This window comes from Leucopleurus acutus (genome assembly GCF_964270905.1).
Source record: "Leucopleurus acutus genome assembly, chromosome: X".
NCBI classification, from domain to species: domain Eukaryota; kingdom Metazoa; phylum Chordata; class Mammalia; order Artiodactyla; family Delphinidae; genus Leucopleurus; species Leucopleurus acutus.
Genome location: NC_139148.1, coordinates 71,153,567 through 71,174,234, shown reverse-complemented (window position 1 = coordinate 71,174,234; position 20,668 = coordinate 71,153,567). Strand labels below are relative to the sequence as shown.

Sequence of the window (20,668 nt, the reverse complement as noted above, 5' to 3'; positions counted from 1 at the left end):
AACAAAATTTTATTTGCTATAAACAGTTAAAAGGCAATTATCTTCCTTCACAACACACGTGGACATTAAATGTAAGGTTTTAAAAATATCCACAACCTAAAAGAAAAATACTTTTAAATGGCTAAAAGGAATCAAAATACCAAAGTTTAGTGTACAGAAGAGTAGATATAAACAACACCAACATCATTGGTGTTGAATTTTGAATAGATCACAATAAGTTCCAAAGTTTTTCTACCTGTACAAATAAAAAAAGGTGTCCTTTCCAAAGTTTGAGGCTATGCACTGCACATCACCCCCCAACAAGTGTATGAATAAGGTTTTAAAAATGTTGCCAGTATTAAGTTCTTCTGTACCTAAAATTAGAGGACAGCAATAGTATAGTGATTAGGGTGCATGAATTCTCAAAACGTAGTTATGATCCAACATTAGTTATGGTGGTTATTTTAACTGAAAAAGACTTTTCAGAAGAAGTACCAGCCCTATGCTAACCACCAGAAGAATGCGGGCTTCTACTGACCAAGCCACTCTTATATTTAGATCCTTGGCTGGCTTAGGCCTTGAGCTTCTCTCAAACGGAAATGAGTCTGAAAGTTGATGACAGACTTCAGAGTTACATGAATTGAAACACAGGCAGATTCCATCTGGGTAAGAGCCCTGACTCAGTTCTCACTAGGAAACAAAGGTGGGCCTTCTCCAACTTCAAAATTAAAATATACGATTTTATGTATTTTATGTGTGAAAGCAGAATATTCATTGCTGACACAAAATTTGTATGTCCCAGTTTTGAAGGCTGTTTCTTCATCTTTTTGTATAACATATTGCCATCAGGGCCGTCAGATCGACAATCTACATCATAGTGACTGCCAGTAGTCGCCTGGAACTCGAGGGTGTACTTGGTGACAGGCGTAATGTCCTAGTAGAAGCACTGCTAGGCATAGTTGGGCAGTTTGAATCTGATCTCAGTGCCACCAGGTGGGCACCATTAGCAGCAGTGGCCCAGTGACCTGCGGCATCTGCCCAGCTCTGCGCTGACACCATCCGCGGCATCTGGAGATGCTGTGGTGGTTGCCTCTACAGAGCTGTGGAGAGACTAGGGTCGGGTCTGCACCAACTCAGGGCACGCACTGTAGAGTCTCTCTGAGCCTAAGAGAGATTAAGGATGAGCAGTGATCCGCTGTGTGTGGGTGAGGGTTGCTGAACAACCAGGGCCTAGTGCTGGGAACGATCCGGGAAACAAGACTCCTGAGTTTTTAAAATGGATAATGTCCCCAAATTTATGCTGACAATACGTACTCCATTTAAGAACTTAAAGGAAAACCATTTGTCAGTGAAGTCTGCTGAAACACAGAATACTGCAAGGGATTATATATAAATTGTTAAAAAATAAACACGGAACATTTTTAAAAATAGGTCACAAATTCAAATCCAATCACTTATAATATACTGGAAATGAAATAGCCCAGCTTTGAATCCAAAGTGGTTGGGTTTGAATCCAAGCTACATATAACTTTACCCTTATACTCACAGTGTCTTTGTAAAATGAAAACAATAACATCTACCTTGTAGAGCTGTTTTGAAGATTAAATATGAAGTGCTTATAATATTACCTGGTACTCAATATATGGCAATTATTAATATTACTAGAAGATGAAAAGATTAAGTTGTTAATTCAACCAGGTAAAGTACAGAAAATTCCATATACAAACAGACACATCCACAATTGCCAAATGAACTTTCTGGTCTTGGCTAGAGCATATTTGCAAGGAAACTTATCAGAGGGCAACATTGCAATGTGAAGCTTAAGATTAAGTCCAGAAAACTCTAAACAACTTTAAACTACTTCAATTATTTGCTGTCCTCCCTACCCAGCACCAAGAAGCCAGACAAATCAACTCCAACAATGTTCTTTCTGGTGCTTTCTGCAGGAGTGTACCTAGAGAGAAGCAAGAGAAGTCAATGTGTGTTCTGACTATTGAGTGATAGATTGTCTGGAATTCACCAACTTGCTCAATATCCTTTGACCTGTATTCTCCCTTTCAGGAATGTTCTTAGATAAATAGTTTGTCATCAAACTTTGTCCTACACCCTAAATTGCCTTCAACCCACTCCAAACTTCTCCTTCCCAAGTCTATTCAGCTTAAAGGTTTACTAACAATTTCGGTGGTTGCTGATTAGGAACGTAAAGTGTGACCTCCCTGAAGTATTTGCATTTCTACAGTGGACAATATAAGACCCTCTTACACACACACACACACACACACACACACACACACACACAAACATACACACCTACAAAATTTCAACATTTAACAGAATGATATTATACTAATGAAATGGCATATAATATGTATGGGTATATGAAATTTTATAGATATGTCTACTTGCATTTCTGCTTTATAAATATACCTGATATTTGCATTATTGCTTAGAAATGTACCTGAATTTTGATAGAAAAAAAAATTTCTAACTTGAGTGCTGTCTCAAAGAATCTCCCCTGAATAACTCAGAAGTCATTTAATCTATAGTAATGTCAATGTTTTGCTGTCAAATGTATCCCTTCCCCCTCTCCTTATCCTTAAGGAGCAGCTGGGGCTCAAATTGCACACTTGCTGGCTGACTGGAATTTTGCTGTTAAAAAATTCCATGCCCCCATGCATGGATTACACATGGGCCGGAGAAGAACAGAGCCATGAGAATGCCATTCCCAAAACAGGCAGCACCTTGTGTCTGTTGTAGCATTTGTCCATTTTCATTTGTTCTTCATAATGCTGTGTTTTTTGTCATTCACATACAACTTAAGTAACTGTCCAGAGTGATTTGGCATTGATAATACAAACCATTTCTCGACCTGCTTTAATATAGTTATTTTTTTATCCCTTTATAGAATTAGATTCATTGTTAATTTTTGCTGAAAAATAAAATGGTAGTGTTAATTTTTAGAAACATACTAATTAGTTCTGCCTTGAGTTACCTCAAGGTGTATTTATGTGTGTGTGTGCATATACACATGTTGTGTACATACTTCTAGATAGGTTGAAAACTTAGGCTTCCATATAATTATGAATTGTTAAACTGACTGTATTAGTTTACTAGGGTTTCTGTAACAAAGTACCATAAATTGGGTGGCTTAAACAACAATTGATTGTATCAACAGTTCTGGAGATTAGAAGTCTGAACACAGCAGGGTTGGTTCCTTCTGAAGGATGTGAGGGAAGAATCTGTTCCATGCCTCTCTCTTTGGCTTATAGGTGGATGTTTATATGTCCACATAATGTTCTCCCTGTGTATTTAATCCTGTCTCCAAATTTCACCTTTTTATAAGGACACAAGTCATATTAGATTGGGGTCAACTGCAATGGCCTCATTTTAACATGGTAAAGACCTATCTCTGAATAAAGTTATATTATGAGGAACTGCAGGTTAGAACTTGAACATATAAATTTTAGTGGAATACAGTTTGGCCCATAACATTGAGTGAGATCTTCTTTTCAAAGATTATTTCAATGTCTTTAAGCAAAATTGAAAAAACATTTAGCCAGATTATTTAAGTATGAGTTCCATTTTTACTTTTAGGAGGTAGAGATTATGAGCTCAGTCGCCTAATCAGTATTTTGAATACAATAAATATTCAATAAATATTTGGAGAAGGAATGAAAGCATCATAGTCCAGGAGAGGTAAAAGGTGACATCATAAGCTTCCTTGATTTTCTTTATTTTTTTTTGAACCTGAGGGTATGGGTTGTTGATAGTCTGCTATGGGGGTTTAAGATAGGAATCATATTCAATTACCAAAACTCCTATTTGGAATCATTTTTCCACAGAGTTTCCTAGTGTAAGGCTTAGAACAAGAAGCTCAACAGTTTCCCTGGACTTATGGGTAAATTGGGTTTTGAAATGCTTTATTTTAGCGTCTTTCTTGGTTGTCTTTGACTGAAAGTCAATGTAGGAGGGTCTTGAGACTTATGGAGAAAAGGTTGGAAATTTGGCTGAAAAACTGAGGCAGCCAATTTTTGATTCCTGATTTTGCAAATAGTAGACGGAGGCACTGCTCTAATATTTATGAGCCAGGAACAATTTGAAGATAGAAGCTCACATTCAACCAATTAAAGTTTAATTTTGACTGAGAGCAAAGCCAAGTGGTCATTCACTCTTCCCTATGAAATACTTTAAAGTTACTCAATCAATCCAAAGGGAATGGGAGTACAGTGATCCCTTCTACTATAGCCTCTCCTTGCCTGCTTGCTAAAATATGGAATATCCTTTGGAAAGTATGAGGGTTGTGTGTTTGCCTGCAGATCTAGTCTATGTCTTCTAAAGAGAAAACCCTCTTCTCTAAGATCTGCTTTCATCTGAAGTGGAACTATTATATCACTAACATTAATATATATATACATATTTATTTTATATTTTTATTAATTAATTAATTTAATTTATTTATTTTTGGCCATGTTGGGTCTTTGCTGCTGTGTGCGAGCTTTCTCTAGTTGCAGCGAGTGGGGACTACTCTTCGTTGTGGTGTATGGACTTCTCATTGCGGTGGCTTCTCTTGTTGCAGAGCACAGGCTCTAGGTGCATGGGCTTCAGTAGTTGTGGCATTGGGCTCAGCAGTTGTGGTTCACAGGCTCTAGAGTGAAGGCTTAGTAGTTATGGTGCATGGCCTTAGTTGTTCCGTGGCATGTGGGATCTTCCCGGACCAGAGATCGAACCTGTGTCTCCTGCATTTGTAGGCAAATTCTTAACAACTGCACCACCAGGGAAGCTCTATATTTTTATTTTAATATTTAGACATTCATGTGTTTTCCAAAACCCTCCAAATCTTCCTCTGCATTCTCATGTTTCTGTCATTCAAGATGATTATTGTCAGGCAGTTTTTTAGACTAAGCAAATTAAAGAAAGCAGTATTGGTGGTGGTGGTACATGCATGTTAGAAGAACATGCTTATTTGACATTAAACATTTAAATATCTTCTCGATTTGAAATGAGACTTTAAAACAAAGAACCAAAAATATTAGGTCTAACTCAATATGACCCTTTCATTAAAATCCCTTAAAACTCTTAAGAAAGTTTGTGGGTACAGGCCAAATTAAAATTTTCCTTATGCTGTATTTGCTGCTTAAAGTTAGAATAACAAGTCTGATGAAATGGCCTACCTAGCATATTTATATATAATACTTGGATGTCACATGCTGCTCCCACCTCACTAACCTAGTACAAAATGGGATTGCACCTGGCTCTATTTAGAGGTGGAAAGGCAGCCTTGCATGAAAGTTTTAGAAACTTGTCTGACAGCCTGAATTTTTATGCACCCACATTCTTCTGTGGAAACTCAGAGACAGGGAAATAGGCAAAATCCCATTTATTTTTTCCAGTAAAACTCTGCTTTATGAGCATGTGTTAGCAATAACAATAGCTAACATGTATATGGCACTCACTATGTGTCAGCAGAGCCACCATACTGTCCAAATCAAGGAATTACCATTCACACTGCATTCTATGTAAATGGCATCCACTGGAGTTATACAATGTGGAGGTACTGAATTTTAGGCTCTGTTCTAAGCACTTTACATATATTACCACAATATAATACTCATAACAGCTCTAAGAGCTAAGTACTATTATGTCGACTCAACAAATGCAGAAACTGAGGTACAGAGTACATAAATACTTTGTTCATGGTCACATAGTAAGTGACAGAAGGTAGATTCAAACTCAGACAATCTAATTGTAGAATCCATGGTTTTAACCACTACACATACTGACTCTATGAAGCTTGGAAAGAGTATATGGCTTTGGAAATGAAGAGATAGCAGTGACTGAATAAAGAATGTCTGAATGCAGTTAGCATGCAAACTGCATGCTTGAAAAGTTCTTCACATTTGCTTAACATGAGCTACAAATTTGATTCTGAACTTTTAAACTTTCAATGCAAAGAAGGAAACCTTATCAGTTGCATGATTCACATTATCTAAATGGAAAATATAGAAGCAGAGTTATTGCTACTGAGATCAGGAAACTATTGCTATGAAGATCAGAAAACTAGTCTTTTTATGAGCAGTCTTGAAGAGTATGTTGTGAGCGATATCATCAACAGCACCTCCATAGTAAACACAGTAACATGTTTCTTAAGGCCTATTTCTATTAATATTGCTTACTGTAAATTGATGCCATAAAGCCAAAGTGATCTTCCCTCTAAATTATTATTGAGTTATACTTGGTCAAAATAAAGTAACCCTGTAGTCCATATTCACGTTTCTCTGGTGGTCTTGCTTAAGCCAACAACGGACTGCAAAGCATCCAAGGAAAACAAAGGGACTTCTAGGGACTTCTCTGTAAGTATAAGCTCTTTCCATTCAGAATTTGAAAATGTTGAGCAACACTAAGTTCCAGGTTATACTTTGTGATGAGAAACTGATATGCAGGTAAAACATGTATATTAAATGCAGGTCCACCTGCTTTAAAAGTTGATGACCACTTTGTCATAGACCAGTGCTGCTACCAAGAATTCTGAGTGTGTAATTCAAGGAGAATCAGTGCAGTGTCAGTTAAGGTTAAGCATCTGAACTTTTGAGCAACTCATACCTGATCCCAAGCCACTTAGTTACTATGTGACCTGGGATAAGCTACCAATCTCTTAAAATTTCCTTCTTCACTGGTAAAATAAAGATAAAAATACCTATCAATACCTACCATTAAGTACTTAAAATTGTAGGGACATAAATATTTTTGTGTCAGAAATATATGATTATTGATTACTTTTTCAATATTCTGCACAAACTTTATATATAACAGGTAGAATCAGGCTTAGGAAAATAGAAAAAAGGAACATTACCTTCAGTTCCCCACCCTCCTTCTTTCTAGTCCTATTTATAGTAATCCTCCTTGCTTCTACGAGGAAAAAGCAGAACAAAGCTCATTAATACTGAGGCATTAGTGAGTAAGTGTGGCAGTATAGAAGATAGATTTTTCTTTAGTCCAACAGACACATCCTCAAGCTCTGACACTTACTTTTGTTTCGTAAGCCCCAAATTTCTCATTTAGTAAACAAAGGCAATAAATCCTACCCCACAGGTTTGTTGAAAGGATGGGAGGTAACCAATGTGAAAGTATTAATACAGTGGTGCCACATATAAGGTGTTCAATAAATGGTAGTTATTACTGGTATTGTTATTACGCTGTTATAATATTTAGCCTTGGAGACATGAACTTTAGACACAGCTGTTATCCTAACTCATGGTGTGTCCTTGGGTGATATATAAATGTACTTGATAAATTACAAATAATTATTTAAATAGTAGTAGTAGTAGGTAAGATGTAGTATGTAATAGTAGTAGTATTTGTATACATTCATTTTTTAATATTCTTTTCCGTTATGGTTTATCACAGGCTATTCAATATAGTTCCCTGTGCTATACATTAGGACCTTGTTGTTTATCCATTCTAAATGTAAAAATTTGCATCAACCAATACCAAATTCTCAAACCATCCCTCCCCCACCTCCTCTCCCCCTTGGCAACCACAAGTTTGTTCTCTATGTCTATGAGTCTGTTTCTGTTTTGTAGATAGGTTCATTTGTGTCATATTTTAGATACCATATATAAGTGGTATCATATGATATTTGTCCTCTTTCTGACTTTTGCATCCATGTTGCTGTAAATGGCATTATTTCATTCTTTATTATGGCTGAGTAGTATTCCATCATATATATGTACCACATCTTCTTTATCCATTCATCTGTCAATGGACATTAAGGTTATTTCAATGTTTTGGCTATTGTGAACAGTGCTGCTATAAAAATAGGATTGCATATATCTTTTTGAATTATAGTTTTTTTCTATGTATATTCCCAGGAATGGGATTGCTGGAACATATAGTAATTCCATTTTTAGTTTTCTGAGGAAACTCTATACTGTTTTCCATAGTGGCTGTACCAACTTACATTCCCACCAACAGTGTAGGAGAGTTCCCTTTCCTTCATATCCTCTCCAGCATTTTCTATTTGTAGACTTTTTAATAATGGCCATTCTGACCCGTGTGAGGTGGTACCTCATTGTAGATTTGATTTACATTTCTCTAATAATTAGTGATGTTGAGCATCTTTTCATGTGCCTACTGGCCATCTGTATGTTTTCTTTGGAGACATGTATTAAGGTCTTCTGCCTATTTTTCGATTGGGTTATTTGTTTTTTTGTTGTTGAGTTGTATGAGTTATTTGTATATTTTGGAGATTAAGCCCTTGTGTGTCACCATATTTGCAAATATTTTCTCCCATTCGATAGGTTGTCTTAATTTTTTAAAATTGTTTCCTTTGCTGTGCAGAAGCTGGTAAATTTGAGCAGGTCCCCTTTGTTGACTTTTGTTTTCTTTTTATTCCCTTGGGAGACTGACCAAAGAAAACATTGGTACTATCTATGTCAGAGAATATTTTGCCTATGTTTTCTTCTAGGAGTTTTATGGTGTCTTGGCTTATGTTTAAGTCTTTAAGCAATCTGAGTTTATTTTTATGCATGATGTGAGGCTCTGTTCTAACTTCATTGATTTACATACAGCTGTCAAACTTTCCCAGCACGACTTGCTGAAGAGATTATCTTTTTCCCATTTTATATTCTTGCTTCCTTTGTCAAAGATTAATTGACCATAGGTGTGTAGGTTTATTTTTGGGCTCTCTATTGTGTTTCATTTATCTATATGTCTGTTTTTGTACAAATATCACACTGTTGATTACTGTAGCTCTGCACTATTGTCTGAAGTCTGGGTGAGTTATGCCTACTGCTTTTTTTCTTTTTTCCCTCAGTATTGCTCTAGCAATTCTGGGTCTTTTATGGTTCCATATAAATTTTTGGATTATTTGTTCTACTTCTGTGAAAAATTTCATGGGTAATTTGATAGGAATCACATTAAATTTGTAGATTTCTTTGGGAATTATAGCCATTTTAACAATATTAATTCTTCCAGTACAAGAACATGGGATACCTTTCCATTTCCTTGAATTCTGTTTTATTTCCTTTATTAATGTTTTATAGTTCTTAGTTTATAAGGCTTTCACCTCCTTGGTCAGTTTTATTCCTACGCATTTTAATTTTGGGGGTGCAATTTTAAAAGGTATTGCTAATTTACATTCCCACCAATGGTGCAAGAGGGTTCCCTTTTCTCCACACCCTCTCCAGCATTTATTGTTTGTATATTTTTTTTAAACTTCTTTACTGGAGTATAATTGCCTTACTTTTTTGTGTTAGTTTCTGCTGTATAACAAAGTGAATCAGCTATACGTATATATATATCCCCATATCCCCTCCCTCTTGCGTCTCCCTCCCACCATCCTATCCCACCCTTCTAGGTGGTCACAAAGCACTGAGCTGAGCTGATCTCCCTATGCTATGCGGCTGCTTCCAACTAGCTATCTATATTATACTTGGTAGTGTATATGCGTCCATGCCACTCTCTCACTTCGTCTCAGCTTACCCTTTGCCCTCCCCGTGTCCTCAAGTCCATTCTCTCTATCTGTGTCTTTATTCCTGTCCTGCCCCTAGATTCTTCAGAACCATTTTATATTTTTTAGATTCCATATATATGTGTTAGCATACGGTATTTGTTTTTCTCTTTCTGAATTACTTTACTCTGTATGACAGACTCAAGGTCAACCCACCTCACTACAAATAACTCAATTTCATTTCTTTTTATGGCTGAGTAATATTCCATTGTATATATGTGCCATGTCTTTTTTTTTAACATCTTTATTGGAGTATAATTGCTTTACAATGGTGTGTTAATTTCTGCTTTATAACAAAGTGAATCAGTTATACATATATATATGTTCCCATATCTCTTCCCTCTTGCATCTCCCTCCCTCCCACCCTCCCTATCCCACCCCTCTGGGTGGTCACAAACCACCAAGCAGATCTCCCTGTGCTATGTGGCTGCTTCCAACTAGCTATCTATTTTACATTTGGTAGTGTATATATGTCCATGCCACATTCTCACTTTGTCACAGCTTCCCATTCCCCTTCCCCATATCCTCAAGTCCATTCTCTAGTAGGTCTGTGTCTTTATTCCCATCTTACCCCTACGTTCTTCATAACCTTTTTTTCCCTTAGATTCCATATATATGTGCTAGCATATGATATTTGTTTTTCTCTTTCTGACTTACTTCACTCTGTATGACAAACTCTAGGTCCATCCACCTCACTAGAAATTTCTCAATTTTGTTTCTTTTTATGGCTGAGTAATATTCCATTGTAAATATGTGCCACATCTTCTTTATCCATTCAACTGTAGGTGGACACTTAGTCTGCTTCCATGTCCTGGCTATTGTAAATAGAGCTGCAATGAACATTTTGGTACATGACTCTTTTTGAATTACGGTTTTCTCAGGGTATATGCTCAGTAGTGGGATTTCTGGGTTGGAAGAAAGAATATACAGTGGAGAAAAGACAGACTCTTCAATAAATGGTGCTGGGAAAACTGGACAGGTATATGTAAAAGTATGAAATTAGAACACTCCCTAACACCATACACAAAAATAAACTCAAAATGGATTAAAGACCTAAATGTAAGGCCAGAAACTATCAAATTCTTAGAGGAAAACATAAGCAGAACTCTCTATGACATAAATCACAGCAAGATCGTTTTTCACCCACCTCCTAGAGAAATGGAAATAAAAACAAAAATAAACAAATGGAACCTAATGAAACTTAAAAGCTTTTGCACAGCAAAGGAAACCATAAAGAAGACCAAAAGACAACCCTCAGAATGGGAGAAAATATTTGCAAATGAAGCAACTGACAAAGGATTTATCTCCAATATTTACAAGCAGCTCATGCAGCTCAATAACAAAAAAACAAATCCCAAAATGGGCATAAGACCTAAATAGACATTTCTCCAAAGAAGATACAGATTGCCAACAAACACATGAAAGAATGCTCAACATCATTAATCATTAGAGAAATGCAAATCCAAACTACAATGAGATATCATCTCACACCAGTCAGAATGGCCATCATCAAACAATCTAGAAACAATAAATGCTGGAGAGGGTGTGGAGAAAAGGGAACCCTCTTGCACTGTTGGTGGGAATGTAAATTGATACAGCTACTATGGAGAACAGTATGGAGGTTCCTTAAAAAAAGTTTGTAGATTTTTTTATAGAGGTTCCTTAGAAAAACAAAAATAGCACTACCAGGTGACCCAGCAACACCACTACTGGGCATATACTGTGAGAAAAACATAATTCAAAAAGAGTCATGTACCACAATGTTTATTGCAGCACTATTTACAATAGCATGGACATGGAAGCAACCTAAGTGTCCATTGACAGATGAATGGATAAAGAAGATGTGGCACATATATACGATGGAATATTACTCGGCCATAAAAAGAAATGAAATTGAGTTATTTGTAGTGAGGTCGATGGACCTAGAGTCTGTCATAGAGAGCGAAATGATTCAGAAAGAAAAAACAAATACTGTATGCTAACACATATATATGGAAGCTAAAAAAAAATAGTTCTGATGAACCTAGGGGCAGGACAGGAATAAAGACAGTGACATAGAGAATGGGATTGAGGACATGGGGAGGGGGAAGGGTAAGCTGGGACAAAGTGAGAGAGTAGCATTGACATATACACACTACCATGTGTAAAACAGATAGCTAGTGGGAAGCAGCTGCATAGCACATTGAGATCAGCTCAGTGCTTTGTTACCACATAGAGGGGTGCAATAGGGAGTGTGGGAGGGAGGTGAAAGAGGGAGGGGATATGGGGATATATGTATACATATAGCTGATTCACTTTGTTATACAGCAGAAGCTAACACAACACTCTAAAGGAATTATACTCCAATAAATATGTTAAAAAAATTATTTAAAAAAAGGTATTGTTTTTTTACATTCCCTTTCTGTTATCCTATTGTTAGTGTAAAGGAATGCAACTGATTTCTGAATGTTAATCTTGTATCTTGCTACTTTGCTGAATTCATTTATTTGATCTCATAGTTTTTGTGTGGAGTCCTGAGGGTTTTCTATATATAGTATGATGTCATCTGCATATAATGCCAATTTTACCTCTTCCCTTCCAATGTGGATAGTTTTTATTTCTTTTTCTTGTCTGATTGCTGTGGCTAGGACTTCCAATCTATGTTGAAGTGAAGTGGTGAAAGTGGGCATTCTTGTGCTGTTCCAGATCCTAGTGAGAAGGCTTTCTGTTTTTCACCTTTGATTATTATATCGACTGTGGGTTTGTCATAAATGGCTTTTATTATTTTGAAATATATTCCCTCTATTCCCACTTTGGTAAGAGTTTTTATCATGAATGGATGTTGAATTTTAGCAAATGCTTTTTCTGCATCTATTGAGAAGATCATGTGATTTTTGACTTTTGTTAATGTGGTTTATTATATTAATTGATTTGCATATGTTGAACCATCCTTGTGAACCTGGGATGAATCCCACTTGGTCGTGGTGTATGATCTGTTTAATGCATTGTTGGATTCCATTTGCAGATATTTTATTGAGAATTTTTTGCATCTATATTCATCAAAGGTATTGGCCTGTACTTTTCTTGTTTGGTGGTGTATTTGTCTGGTTTTGGTATCCAGGTGATGGTGGCTTCATAGAATGCTTTTGGTAGTGTTCCCTTCTCTTCAATCTTTGGGAAGAGTTTGAGAAGATTCAGTATACCTTCTTCTTTGTATGTTTGGTAGAATTTAGCTTTGAAGCCATCTGGTCCTGGACTTTTGTTTGTAGGAAGTTTTTTGTTTTTTTTGTTTTATTACAGATTCTATTTCACTTCTTGTGATCGATCTGTTCAAATTATCCATTTCTTCTTGATTCAATTTTGGTGGTATGTATGTTTCTAGAAAGTTGTCCATTTCTTCTAGGTTGTCAAATTTGTTGGCATATAATTGTTTATAGTATTCTCTTATTTTCTTTTTTTGTTGTTGTTGTATTTCTGTGGTATCAGTTGAGATTTCTCCTTTTTCATTTCTTATTTTATTTATTTAGGTTCTCTCTCTGTTCTTCTTGGTGAGCCTGGGCAGAGGTTTGTCAATTTTGCTTACCTTTTCAAAGAACCAGCCCTTGGTTTTGTTAATTTGGTTATTATTATTTTTTTAATTTTAGTTTTATTTATTTCCTCCCTGATCTTTAGTATTTCCTTCCTTCAGCTGACTTTAGGTTTTGTTTGTTCTTCTTTTTAAATTCTTTTAGGTGATAGGTTAGGTTGTTTGCTTGAGATTTTTCTTGTTTTGTGATGAAGGTCTGTATTGCTATGAACTTCCCTCTAAGAATTACTTTGGCTGCATTCCATAGATTTTGTATTGTGTTTTCTTTGTCATTTGTCTCAATATATTTTTTAATTTCCTTTTTGACTTCCTCATTGACCCATTGCTTTTTTAGTAGCAAGTTATTTAGTACCCAGGTATTTTTTTTTTCATTTCCTTTCCTGTTGTTGATTTCTAGTTTCATGCCATTGTGGTCAGAGAATATGCTTGAAATAACTTCTATACTCTTAAATTTGTTGAGGTTAGTTTCATGCCCTAGGATGTGGTCAATCCTAGAGAATGTTCTGTGTGCACTTGAAAAGAATGTATATCCTGCTTTTTTTGGATTTAATGTCCTGAAAATATCAATTAAGTCTCACTGTTCTATTGCATCATTTAAGACCTCTGTTGCTTTATTGATTCTTGGTCTGAAAGATGTGTCCATTGATGTGATTGTAGTGTGAAAATCTCCTACTATTATTGTATTCCATCAATTTCTCACTTTATGTCTGTTAGTATTTGTTTTATGTATTTGTGTGCTCCTATATTAGGTGTATATATATTGATGAGTGTAAAATCCTCTCCTTGTATTGATTCTTTTATCATTATATACTGTCCTCTTTTTAATTTTTTTTATTGTGGTAAAAGTCACATAATATAACACATACTATTTTAATCATATTTAACTGTACAGTTCAGTGGCACTAAGTATATTCACATTGTTGTGCAACTCTCACCATCATCCCCAAATTTTTCACCTTCCTAAACTGAAACTTTGTCCCCATTAAACACTAACTCCTGACTTACCCTCCACACACCCCTTGGCCCCTGGCGTCTACCAATGTACTTTCTGACTATGAAGTTGACTATTCTAGGTACCCCATATAAGTGGAATCAAATGGTATTTGTCTGCGTCTACTGTATATTGGAATGCATTTTTAAGGTTAACTTAATATATCTCCTACAAACAGATTGTACCTTCTTTTTTTCCCCCTGTGCTATACAGTAGGTTCTCATTAGTTATCTATTCTATACATAATAATGTACACATGTCTATCCCAATCCCCCAATTTATCCCACCCCCCTTTACCCCCTTGGTGTCCATACATTTTTTCTCTATGTCTGTGTCTCTGCTTTGCAAATAGGTTCATCTGTACTATTTTTCTAGTTTCCACATGTATGAATTAATGTACAATATTTGTTTTTCTCTTTCTGACTTACTTCACTCTGTATGACAGTCTCTAGGTCTATTCACGTCTCTGCAAATAGCATAATTTCATTCTTTTTATGGCTGAGATTAGTGTCCTTCTTTATCTTTCTTTATAGCCTTTGTTCTAACGTCTGTTTTGTCTGAATGAGTATTGCAATTTGCGCTTTCTTGTCATTTCTGTTTGCATGAAATTTCTTTTCCCATTCCCTCTCTTTCAATCTATACGTGTCCTTTGCCCTAATGTGGGTCTCTTGTAGGAAGACTATTGTAGGTTTCTGTTTTTTTATCCAGTCTGCCACTCTATGTCTTTTGATTGGAGCATTCAGTCTGTTGACACTTAAGGTAATTATTGATACATATGTATTTATTGCTGTTTTAAACATTGTTTTCCAGTTGATTCCTTGTTTCTTCTTTGCTCCTTTCTTTTTCTGGTTTGATGATTTCTTTTTATTTTATGCTTGTTTTCTCTTCTTTTAGATTTTTGTGAATCTATTGTATGTTTTTGATTTGTGGTTGCCCTGTTTTTCAAGTATGTTAACCCCTTTCTATATCTGCTTGCTTTAGACTGATAGTCATAAAGGCTCAAACACATTCTAAAAAAAAGAAAAAAAATCTGCATTTTCTTACTCTCCTTCCCCACATTTTATGATTGTGGTGTCACTTTTTATATATTCATGTTTATCCCTTGGCTGTTCCTTGTGTTTTTCATTGCTTTCACAAATAGGTTTTTTTTTTCTTTTTGATCTGTATACTGGATAACTTAAGTGATTTATTTTCCAATTGTGATTTCCTCCTTCCTATTTCTTCTTGATTCTTTTCTATTTGGAGATGAACTTTAAATATTTCTTTTAGGATAGGGTTAGTATTGCTATTTCTTCTTTAGTTTTGGCTTGTCTGAGAAGTTATTTCTCCTCCTATTCTTAGTGATAATCTTGTTGGGTAGAGTATCCTAGGTTGCAGATTTTTCTTTCAAGATTTTGAATATATTTTGCCACTCACTTCTGGCCTGCAGTTTTCTGTAGAGAAATTAGCTGATAACCTTATGGGGGTTCCCTTGTAAAGAACTCTTTCTTTTTCTCTTGTTACTTTTTGAATCTTTTCTTTAACTTTTTCCATTTTTTTATAATATGTCTTGGTGTAGGTCCATTTGGGTTCATCTTGTTTGGGACCCTCTGAGCTTCCTGTATCAGGATATCTGTTTCTTTCTTTAGATTTAGGAAATTTTCAGCCATAATTCCTTCAAATACATTTTCAATTCCCTTTTGTCTTTCTTCTCCTTCTGGAATCCATATTATGCATAGATTGGCCCACTTTATATTATCCCATCAGTCTCTTATATTGCTTTCATTTTTTTTTTCATTTGGCTTTCTGTCTGCTGTTTTGATTGGGTAATTTTCATTAGTCTATCTTCCATGTAACTTATTTTTTCTTCTGCATTATTCATTCTGCTATTCATTGCCTTAAGTGCAGCTTTTGTCTCAGAAAATGAATTTTTCTAATTGGCTCCTCCTTATAGTTTCTAGTTCCATTTTTCAGTAATATGTATTTCTTTTGATAGCCTTTCTTAATTCCTTCAGTATTTTCATTACCTCCTTTTTGAACTCACTGTCTATTAGACTGAAGAGGTCTGTTTCATTATTTGCTCCTTCAGGGGAATTTTCTTGGTCTTTTAAATGAGAGTGGTTCCTCTGCTTCTTCATTTTGCTTATATTTTTCTTACTCTGTGAGTTTAGGAGAAACAATTATCTACTGTAGTCTTGGAGGGCTATTTATAAGAGGGAGCATCCCTGTGTAGCTTATGTGGGTTTAATATTTTTTTGATGTGAGGGCTGTTTTTGGTTTGGATGCTTGCTGTCACTTTCCTCAGTGTGTGTTCACTCTTATCCCCTTGATAGGGGGTGTGCAGGTGCACAGGTACATGCTCCCAGGAAGGTGGGTGCAGCAGTTGGCTCCAATAGTGTGTCCTTATGCAGCTGCAGCAGTGAGGGTGGTGCATCCCTGGGGAAGTTGGCCCCAAATTGTAGGACCCTAGGAAGTGATAGCAGGTTGTGCACCCCCCAGGGAGGTGGGGGCAGTGGTTGGCACCATGTTGTGGGGTGCTTACAGCAGAAGTGGTCGTTGTGCACTCCCACAGAAATTGGGTCTGGATCATGGGACACATGTCTTTGGTGGGCTGTGCCGGCTCCCTGGAAGGTTGGGGTAGTGACCTTCACCCACATTCACAGGGGCGGCGGCAGCAGCAGCCATTTGCATCAGCCTCTGGAGTCTGAGATGGCAGCCCACAGCTTTCACCTGCCCCTGGAGCTCATGTAGGTGTTGCCCTGCCACCTGTGAGCATGCAGAGAAAGAAGTTCCTATGTTAGGCCTGATCCTCTCCTTGCATGCCCCCTAAAATTGTACCTTACTTCTCTGGAAGGCCCAGGCTTCTTCCTGGACTCCCTCAGTTGTGGCACACTACACCCTAGCCCACTCAGGAGCTCAAGCCTCAGTACCCAGCCCCACCCGCTCCAGCGAGTGAGTGGACAAACATCTCAGGCTGAGGAGTGCCGTCAGCACTGGTCCTCAGTGCAGATCTCTCTCTGCTTTGCCCTCTGCACACCTGTTGCTGCACTCTCCTCTAAGGCTCTGAAGCTCTCTCTATCCCCGTTAGTAAGGGGACTTCCTAGTGTCTGGAAACCTTTCTTCTTTCACAGCTCCCTCCCAGAAGTGCACATCCTGTCCTGATTCCTTTTTCTCTTTTTTTTCTTTTGCCTTAACCAGTTACGTGGAGATTTTCTTGCCCTGGAGTCTTCTGTCAGGGTTCAGTAGATGTTCTGTGAGAGTCGTTCCACATGTAGATGAATTTTTGATGTATCTGTGGGGAGAAGGTGAACTCCACATCCTACTCCTCTGCCATCTTGATCTGGTCTTGTAGTAGTAGTATTTGGTAAAAAGTGAGTGTATGGGAAAACCAGCAACTACTGCATGCTGATCACTTAAATGTAAATTATCTTATTTAATACTTACAATAAGTGAAGTTGAGGTGATTTACTGTATATCTGTTGGGGAACCCCACACAGTTTCTCTATTGCACAGCCTCAGGACTCAAACTTAGATTAAAAGGCACTGTTCCCCTTCCTATCCTTCTTCCTTTCTTGTATGAGGCTTTAGGGTGCTACATGGGGTCTACTTTCTGTTCCTTTAGGGGCTAATACTTACCACTCTACCTAGTGGTGTCCTTCTCTTATTTTCTCAAGCTTAGCTCTGAAGTAGAATTCATGTCTGAGTCAGTGGAGTTTGAAGAGTTAGAGGTTGTGGTACCATCTTGGAGAAACTGAGTTTCACCCCAGAGCACAGTTCACACCAGTTCAGAGAAGCACGTTCTTGAAGGAGGGAATTCACTCATCTATATGATGAGAAGATATAAGCTTCCTCCCCTCCTCTATTCTTTGCCTGTGCTATAAACTTAGAAATGTTGAGAGTGGGAAAAGGGGAGCAGGGAGGATTCTCATATTTTTATGGTGCATTTTGCTCCTCTGGCCCCTTTATGCTGCTCTCATGGAACAGTACATAGACATTTTACTTTAAGGAATTTACTACAGCTGGCACTGGGGAAAATGATGAAATAACAAAAAATAAATAATTATGAGGAAGACTATTTAGTTTTTTAAATTATTTTTGTTTAACAAGTCACCATAAATTTAGTATCTTAAAATAAAATCCATTTATCACTTCATAGTTCTTTAAGGTAGAAGACTGGATGGACCTGACTGAGTTTTGTTCACAGGATGAGATCAAGGTGTTTTTCAGACTGAGTTTTTATATGGGAGACTTAGGGGAAATCCACTTCCAAGCTCATTCTCATTGTTGACAGAGTTCATTTCCTTGCAGTTGTAGAACTGAGGTTCCTATTCCTTTGCTGGCTATTAGCCAGACACTGCTTTTAGTTCCTAGAGGCCACCCACATTCATTGACACATACCCCCTTCAATGTTCAAGCCAGCAAACATACATCAAATCCTTCTCATCCTTCAAAGTTTTCAATTGCTCTATCTACGACATATAGACTCAGAATTAAAGTGATGATATGAATAGATCAGGTCCATCCAGATAATCTCCCTACCTTAAAATCAATTGTGCCTTCTGCCCATTTTTGGATTGGGTTGTTTGTTTCTTTGATATTGAGCTGCATGAGTTGCTTGTATGTTTTGGAGATTAATCCATTTTTTTTCATATTACAGACTTTGAGTTTATTTGAACAAAAATCAATTGGAATCAGACAGTGCCAAACTGAAAATGGTTAGGAGTGTTCCACGAACAGGAGTTAAAGGAAAGACTTTATAGAGAAGAGGCAGGCAGACTCAAAGAAGAAAACCCATTATTTACTTGGCTATAGTTTAAGCAGTTGCATTACTTGGCTGTTTGTGATGGTTTGTCCTTAGGTTGAGATTAATCCTTTGACAGTTGCTTCATTTGCAAATATTTTCTCCCATTCTGAGTATTGTATTTTCATCTTGTTTATGGTTTCCTTTGCTATGCAAAAGCTTTTAAGTTTCACTAGGTCCCATTTGTTTATTTTTATTTCCATTTCTCTAGGAGGTGGGTCAAAAAGGATCTTGCTGTGATTTATGTCATAGAGTGTTCTGCCTACGTTTTCCTCTAAGAGTGTAATGGTGCCTGGCCTTAATTTAGGTATTTAATCAATTTTGTGGTTATTTTTGTGTATGATGTTAGGGAGTGTTCTAATTTCATTCTTTTATATGTAGCTCTCCAGTTTTCCCAGCACCACTTACTGAAGAGGCTGTCTTTTCTCCACTGTATATTCTTGCCTCCTTTATCAAAGATAAGTTGACCATATGTGTGTGGGTGTATATCTGGGATTTCTATCCTGTTGCATTGATCTATATTTCTGTTTTTGTGCCAGTACCATACTGTATTGCTTACTGCAGCTTTGTAGTATATTCTGAAGTCACGGAGCCTGATTCCTCCAGCTCTGCATTTCTTTCTCAACATTGCTTTGGCTATTCAGGGTCTTTTGTGTTTCCATACAAACTTTGAAATTTGTTTGCCTAGTTCTGTGAAAAATTCCAGTGGTAGTGTGATAGGAATTGCATTGTATCTGTAGATTGCTTTGGGTAGTAGAGTCATTTTCACAATGTTGATTCTTCCAATCCAAGAAAATGGTATATCTCTCCATTAACTTGTATCATCTTTAATTTATTTCATCAGTGTCTTATAGTTTTCTGCGTACAGGTCTTTGTCACCTTAAGTAGGTTTACTCTGAGATATTTTATTCTTTTTGTTGCAGTGGTAAATGAGAGTGTTTTCTTAATTTCACTTTCACATTTTTCATAATTAGTGTGTAGGAATGCCAGAGATTTCTGTGCATTAATTTTGTATCCTGCTACTTTACCAAATTCATTGATTAGCTCTAGTAGTTTTCTGGTAGCATCTTTAGGATTCTCTATGTATAGTATCATGACATCTGCAAACAGTGACAGCTTTACTTCTTCTTTTCCAATTTGTATTCCTTTTATTTCTTTTTCTTCTCTGATTTCTGTGGCTAAAACTTCAAAAACTATGTTGAATAAGAGTGGTGAGAGTGGGCAAACTTGTCTTGCTCCTGATCTTAATGGAAATGCATTCAGTTTTTCACCATTGAGGACCATGTTGACTGCAGGTTTCTCATATATAGCCTTTATTATGTTGAGGAACGTTCCCTCTATGCCTGCTTTCTGCAGGGTTTTTATCATAAACGGGTGTTGAATTTTGTCAAGGGCTTTCTCTGCATCTATTGAGATGATCATATGGTTTTTCTCCTTCAATTTGTTAATATGGTGTATCACATTGATTGATTTGTGTATATTGAAGAATCCTTGCATTCCTGGGATAAACCCCACTTGATGATATTGTATGATCCTTTTAATGTGCTGTTGGATTCTGTTTGCTAGTATTTTGTTGAGGATTTTTGCATCTTTGTTCATCAGTGATATTGGCCTGTAGTTTTCCTTCTTTGTGACATCTTTGTCTGGTTTTGGTATCAGAGTAATGGTGGCCTTGTAGAATGAGTTTGGGAATGTTCCTCCCTCTGCTATGGAAGAATTTGAGAAGGATAGGTGTTAGCTCTTCTCTAAATGTTTGATAGAATTCGCCTGTAAAGCCATTTCTCCAAAGAAGATATACAGATGGCCAACAAACACATGAAAGAATGCTCAACCTCATTAATCATT

General features: G+C 36.8%; 1 pseudogene across 1 annotated transcript in view; it reads right to left on the bottom strand.

The window, feature by feature from the left end:
* Window positions 1–412: 412 nt before the first annotated feature.
* Window positions 413–20,668, bottom strand: part of LOC309978594 (transmembrane emp24 domain-containing protein 7-like) — a 108,858-nt pseudogene continuing 88,602 nt past the window's right edge. Inside the window, exon 2 of the transcript in view lies at window positions 413–913. The product of the transcript in view is annotated as a transmembrane emp24 domain-containing protein 7-like (transcript). The remainder of the gene's footprint in view (window positions 914–20,668) is intronic.